Source organism: Borostomias antarcticus (genome assembly GCF_949987555.1).
Source record: "Borostomias antarcticus genome assembly, chromosome: 34".
NCBI classification, from domain to species: Eukaryota; Metazoa; Chordata; class Actinopteri; order Stomiiformes; family Stomiidae; genus Borostomias; species Borostomias antarcticus.
In genome coordinates, this window is record NC_140267.1 from 539,495 (window position 1) to 547,202 (window position 7,708).

Sequence of the window (7,708 nt, forward strand, 5' to 3'; positions counted from 1 at the left end):
CCCGTCGCGCTCGCCTCTCCCTGCTTCCCACCAGGCCCCATACTCCGCTCCACTCTGGTGGGTAAGCGATCGCTGCACAGACTTTCTTCTCGCACGTACCAATAAGAACAGATACTACACTTGATCTTAGCCAAAAGGCCGAGAAGCGATAACCCCATTACTGCACCCTGCCCGGGTGCGCCCCCTTGGGTGCTGTCCAATATCGCCTGGGGCAAAGGTCAATGAGCCCCTCCCCAGGACACTTGCTTTCAAGCAGGACAAGCAGTCTCCGCCCCCTTGAGCAAAGCCTCCCCAAAATACCTTGAATTTGTGATATAGGGGGACTCATATGTGATGGAGAGTCCCCCTATGGAGCACATATCAGAGCTGACAACGACAGAATCTTTGTGTGTGGGCTACTTTTGTTTTCCGTGTTAGTTTGTTGTAGGCTATATGACTATGTTTAAATAAATGAGTAATAAAATGTTGTTCAGTCTCCTTGCTGTGTTGCCGAATGCCGACACATTGATAATTAATCTACCGCTTTGCTGAGGTGGCTGCTGCTCGCTCTGTGTGTATGGTGAGGTTATATGTATAATAATAATAATCATCGTAATAATAAAGGAACGACTAGTCGCTTGAAATGAGGACTTCTAGTCGAGCAGGAAAATCTTTAGTCGGGGGCAGGCCTAGCGTTTACACAACAGTATTGTGATAAGGATCCGCGTTCACACGGATCCACAAAAATGATTGAAAACGCTGTAGTAGACTATGCATGCAAGGCCAGCAGGCAACAGGCTTTGGACATGGCCTATGGAAGTTCTCTTTCCATCTATGCTCGAGCCATTCACAAAGTTGTCCCACCAAATTCTTGTTCTCCCAGGTCTGTGCCAATTTTTTTTTGTTCGTCTTCAGTTTGCATGTAGCCTAATCACAGCTAGGGCCTAAAAGTGCAGCAAATCTTTGCTGGAGGAGAGTTAATGATTCTATATTATTATGAAGAGTTTGGTTGCGAGATATCCATTTTAAGAAATGTTGGTTATTTGACATTACTGTTAAAAGAAATCAAATTCATTCACATCCTTTATTAACACCACTTCCTGTCAGACCGCTTGTAAAATGTAGGCCTGTCGTTATTTCACAATAGTAAGCAGTCTTAACACATTTCTATGTTGTTATATTATATATAAAAAAAGGATCCTGAACAGCACACAGATATAATGTAAAACTAAAAATGACATGTCTTTTAGCCATATCGACTGCCCTGGGCTTCATGGCCTTGCTGATTTGTAGGTTATGCTATAAAACTGTGTCGTTTTCTATTTGATTCTACTACATTTTTGTTTTCCTATTCTATGTTATTATTATTATTATGTTTTTCTAATCCCTTTTCTATATGCAGTAGGTCTCTGCCTCTGCAGTCAATAGGCCAGTCCTAGGTCTCGTTCTGAATGTTATTGGAATGCCCAGGTTATGGACAGCAATCGCTGTGCCCAGAGAGCTAAAATGTCTGGCGAGGGACTAAAATGCTTTAGGGTATCCAGATGTGGTTCCAGGTTTTTTAAACTGGTCTCTTTTGGGGTGAGTTACTGTGCGTAAAGTACAGTGTTGAAACTATAGGCCTAGGCTATATTCTAAAAAATATGAGAAAACCTCAGACACTAAACCTCAGACACTAACAAATCATATGTTGTTTTCAGTAACCATTAAAAACAATCATAAATCATGCAAAGTTGAAGGCCACGTCTTCATCAGTTAGTGTTGGCATGACACAGAACTGGATTAGATGCTCCAGGGTGACCACAGTTAACTGTTGGAGGTTTGCCTTCTAATCTTGGTTCTATAGTTTTATAGTTTGACTTTTGGTCTTGAGGATCGAGGACGTCTCCATAGCAACCTGCTGTTATCGCTAAGACATTCCGTCAGAGTCCTCGGCCAGAGGCCTTCAGGCATACACATACACACACACATGGACTGAACTCACGGACTCAGAAACACACACACACAAACCACACCACACGCACCCACCCCTTCCCCAGCCCTCCCCCACCCCCTCCTTTCGCACCCTCCCCCCCCCTCTCTCATTACAGTACAGTGCTGTCAGGTTATTGGCCGCGCCGATTGTATGGCTGCATGTCGAGGCTGGCTGCCTGTATGGTAATTCCCTCCCCCCTCCCCTGGTAACTGTAACTGCCTCGTACTGTATTTTGTAACTGCCTTGTAATGTATTTTGTATTTTGTATGTCGTAATTGCCTTGTATTTTGTATGTATTGTATTTTGTATGTCGCTCTTTCTTCCCTTTTTTATGTGTTATTTGTATTGTAAAGCGCTTTGTGCATTCGTGCTGTGAAAGGCGCTATATAAATAAAACTTACTTAAGTTATTTTTGTTTTCTTTCATTATCTAGCTACACTGAGCTGTGAGCAGTAAAGCAGGCTATATCCCTCATTCTTCTATTCGCCCATGCCTATTAGGCACGAAGTGGGGCCGTGTTGTCACCGTTTTCACAAGAATTGCGTATTGCCAGTTTACACAGCAACGATAAGGGTTCTTGAATAATTCCACTCTGGAACCCAGTCTCAAAAGTTTGCGGTTTCAGGCCCCCACAACACTGTTGTCATGTAAACAAAAGGCCACACCACAACAAAGCTTTGTCTTTTTATACAGGGATCGTTGTCGTGTAAACAGGGCCTGAGTCCCAAGACATCCTCCTCTGTTTGCCTCTCCGACTAGGCTTTTATGGGGTGGTGGCTCATCAGCTGATTGCTGCCATCCGGAGTCACAGCAGCCTGAGCCTGATGAGGGAATCGCCAGCAGCTGTGGGGCAGGGTTGAATCGCTACCCACTACTCAGTAGGATTGGATCCCCTCCTTTATCCCACCCCCCTTTTTTAAAGATCTATTTTTTAATCTCTGAAATAGTCTCATAGAGTTGATATTGATTTGATTTGGAACATTATAAAATAAAACACAACAACAATAACAATGATAAAAAATTATACATTACAAAGAACACTTAAATTATAAAATACATGCCAGGGAAACCCAAAAAAACCCCTCAAGGGGCTTGACGAGTGGGGCTCCCCAATATCAATATTGACTCCCTTGTGATTTATGTGAGCAAACTCCAGGGGCCTCATTTATAAACGTTGCGTAAGTACAAAAGCGTGCGTAACCCATGCTGAGCAACTTTCTACGAAACTTTCGGTATTTATAAAAAACAAGCTGAGCGATAAGTTGGCGGAAGGTGTGCGTAACTACGCACACTTCGACCCTCCTTTAACTACGATAAGCACGTTTCTGGAGAAAGGGGAAAACACGACTCCGATGGCAGAGGGATGAAACTCGGGAAAGTCTGCGAAACACATGACATATTGAATAATAAATACATCGGTCGCTGCAAGAAACCCTCCAATGTGTCACACAGTTTAAACGGAATCAATCGCCACCGTAGCCTAATCACGAAATAATGTCGGCATTGCTTTGGATGCGTCTGTGAATTGACCCATTTGTGTCATAATATAATGTTATGTTGTAGGCCTATTCATGTATAGGCTATCCCGAGAAGCATCACGGGCAGAAGCCTATGAATAAAAGCCACATTACGTTGATAACACAACACGACACGAGCCTATAGGCTTATCATAGTAATGATTCCGTATGTCGTTAGCCTACAACTATAAGGCCTATACCGCACCAAACAAATGTTGCATTCGGCGTTGAAGTATATTTATTCAGTTAATCATTTATTTAGTTAATTATTCGTATGTTTAATTATCCACCTATTCATTCGTTAATGTATTTATGTATTTATAGCCTATATTTGATTAGGCTTTTATGTAAACCCGAATGACCACTGAGGCAAGCCGCAATTACAATGATGTTGAGCGGTGAATGGAAATGTCCTACTTCATTTATAAACATTGCGTAGAATCCACGTAACTAAGTTAGCTTAGCTAAGTGATTACTAAAATATACGCACAAAAAATCTCCGATTTATAAAACGCTGCGTATCACAACCCATGTTCACTCAGGCACGCCTACGCCAGCTGCCCTTTATAAATCACAATCAACACTTAACTTGGCGCACGTGAACGCGCGTTCTGATCACACCCCAATTAACGCCCACAATTGCCTATAAATGGTCAGTGATACGCCTATACATATGCAACGACAATGGAGCCGAGTGCAAAAGGCAGAAAGAGAAAGATACATTTTACCGATGCGAGGTGGAGGTATTGGTCAACGAGGTAGAGACGCCGCAAAAGTATCTTTTCGGAACGATGATTTCACATGTGCACGACTGATAAGAGCACCTGTTAGGCCTGAGTGGTCCGTTAGATAATGAATTATCTATCATGCAGGCTATATTGGCATTCGTTTAGTGCGGTAGGCCTTATATAGGTGGCTGCTTATATCCAAACTGATAATCATTATAAGCCTAGTGTTGTTGCATGGGTAATGGGGTTTGGATCTATATTGCACGTAATCTAATGCTTCACAGGGTGGCCCATGAATAAAATGCCTAACTTATCAACGTATAAACGGGTCAATTTACAATGACATCCATAACAATGCAAACATGTAGGCCTATAGTGACTACTTAAGGCAAGTATCCCCAATTTAACTGTACGACAGATCTGAGGGTTCTTTGCAGCAGCCAATTTGTGTATTTTCCGGGATATCATGCATTTCACATACTTTCTCAAAACATTCTGTAGGCATATAGAAGCTGCGTGTTCTAATGGATGTTGCGGGATAGCCAAGCACATATTAGAACATCTGTGCCAAGTACCGGCATATCCAAGGCCCCGTGCGTCATGGCCTACTATAATCCAGCTATATCAGTGCCTGTATCGAGGTCTTGTAAATATATGGGGTCCATGGATGAGTTTCATGTGATTCTATAAAGCGTAATTATAGCTACACACATGACGATTCGTCATTCAAATTAATAATCTAACTTGCTCCCTTGTGTTCTTACAACTTGGAGACGCATCACCTCCATGCGCTGTTTTGCGCACAGCTAATTCTACCAAAGCGGCATGTGAGCATTGGGATGACATGCGTTTTTAGGCCCACATTCCTCGTATGCCTGCTACATGACAATCATAAGACTTATGAGGATATATGATGATGTACAATATAGCCTAATGTAGCCTACAGTAGCCTCAAGTAGGACATTTCCATTCACCGCTCAACATCATTGTAATTGCGGCTTGCCTCAGTGGTCATTCGGGTTTACATAAAAGCCTAATCAAATATAGGCTATAAATACATAAATACATTAACGAATGAATAGGTGGATAATTAAACATACAAATAATTAACTAAATAAATGATTAACTGAATAAATATACTTCAACGCCGAATGCAACATTTGTTTGGTGCGGTATAGGCCTTATAGTTGTAGGCTAACGACATACGGAATCATTACTATGATAAGCTATAGGCTCGTGTCGTGTTGTGTTATCAACGTAATGTGGCTTTTATTCATAGGCTACTGCCCGTGATGCTTCTCGGGATAGCCTATAAATGAATAGGCCTACAACATAACATTATATTATGACACAAATGGGTAAATTCAGACACATCCAAAGCAATGCCGACATTATTTCGTGATTAGGCTACGGTGGCGATTGATTCCGTTTAAACTGTGTGACACATTGGAGGGTTTCTTGCAGCGACCGATGTATTTATTATTCAATATGTCATGTGTTTCGCAGACTTTCCCGAGTTTCATCCCTCTGCCATCGGAGTCGCGTTTTCCCCTTTCTCCAGAAACGTGCTTATCGTAGTTAAAGGAGGGTTGAAGTGTGCGTAGAGTTACGCACACCTTCCGCCAACTTATCGCTCAGCTTGTTTTTTATAAATACCGAAAGTTGCGTAGAAAGTTGCTCAGCATGGGTTACGCACGCTTTTGTACTTACGCAACGTTTATAAATGAGGCCCCTGGAGAAGAAAGGAACCCACTGGGGATCTGTAAATAAAGTTGAAAACAGTGAATAACATAAGAAAAAGTACCTCAAATTAAAAGCTTCTTGTCTGTGAAATTGAGAGTTTAACATGTTTTTGAATGATTTTTCAAGATACCCATCCACATCCATTGTATGACCAAAACGGTGGTAGCGCAATTATCAACTTTATCGAAAATGCTAGCTTTGTCAACGTTTTTATTGAACCATTGTATATGATCATAAGTAACCTTAAAACAGGGCTAAACATGCATTTTCCCTTTACTACTCCTTTAAATTAGGGTTCTGTCGGGTGCATGGACGTATTAAGGGCCCGTGTCCACATAGCCCTTTTCTGGCAGAAAAACGCTGGGGAGAGCTTTGTCACAGCGCTGTGCAGCGCTTCATCAAATGTGACGTATTGGTGTCCAAAAATACATTTTGGAAAACAATAGCGGACAAAAATATCTCTGATGTGAGAGAATACATGTCATCCCTAATTATCGATGTCCTAATGTCACTGACCCCAAACAATTTAGAAAGTTAAATCAACACAACAGCTCACGGTGCATGCATATGAGCAGCCATTTATGAACAGCTGGCATCTGGGCTTGCTTACTTCTTAACTCCCATACAAAGGGTTGCTTAAGAAGGGTTCCTTAAGAAGGATCGGGTTTTGGGAAACCCAGTTAGCTAACGAGCGGCTAACCATTGCTAGTTTCATGACAACGTCCCTTAGCAGCCAAGCACAACTGCGTCTACAAAAATGTACAGTAGCTAAATAATTGGTGTCACAATAAATGGATTGCATCTGGAGTCTGCGATTCCGTTTTGACTTATCCCAAACGGTAGACTAGGCTTCTACTCTAAATTAAACTGATGCTGAACGCTGCTGGCCATTGGCTCAATTGGCTATAAAGATGGCATATTGAATGATCTGCAAAGCCGTTTGCATTGAATTCCCTAATCTAGCCAAATTATGCTACAACGTTAGGCCTACTGTCTGGCTAGTGGTGCCAACGTTAGCCGGTTTTGGCATAAGTAACGTTAGTTCAACTGGCTCTCACTAAACCGCCAACATTGTTATTCATGATAAAAGCTTTTGTCTGAGTGCATGACTTGTAGGCTAGGCTATTTGTGCCCATCTGTCAATGAAAACCACACCCCTGCAAGTTATCGCGAAGATAAACAAACAAATGAATGAGCAAAAATGACGTCATTTGGGAATCCCGGGAGGCGGGCTGGCTACTATGCGCGAGGGCCACCGTGTCGCGCGAAAGCTGTCAAAGCTGCACCAGCTGACCAGGCTACCAGCTGAGTGGACAGGATAATCTGACAGACAGCTTACCAGTTTACAGGAGAATCTCACAGAAAGTTGACAAACTAAGAACCACCACGTCATAACGCCACAAATGTAAGTTGTTTTCAGTGGCGATTGCTCCTATAAGCCAGGGTAAACCAGGGTAAGCCTGGCTTACCCATACAAATCCAAATAAAACTATATTTTTGCGCATTATAGCCTAGCGCAGAAGATTTTGTAAATACTAAAATGATAAGAATGATAGGTAAATCAATTATTGAATGTTACTACTGTGTGTTTTTTGTGAATATATATATATATATATATATTAAATTAGTGGTAAGGCTTGTTTTAAAAAAAGACTGAGTATTTGAGTTACCTGCAGTCTGACTTCAGAAACTTGTTTTGTCAGGTTTGTTATTCATAGTCATTCTAGTCAAAAAGCTTGTTCAATAACATTCAACATAACAGTTGC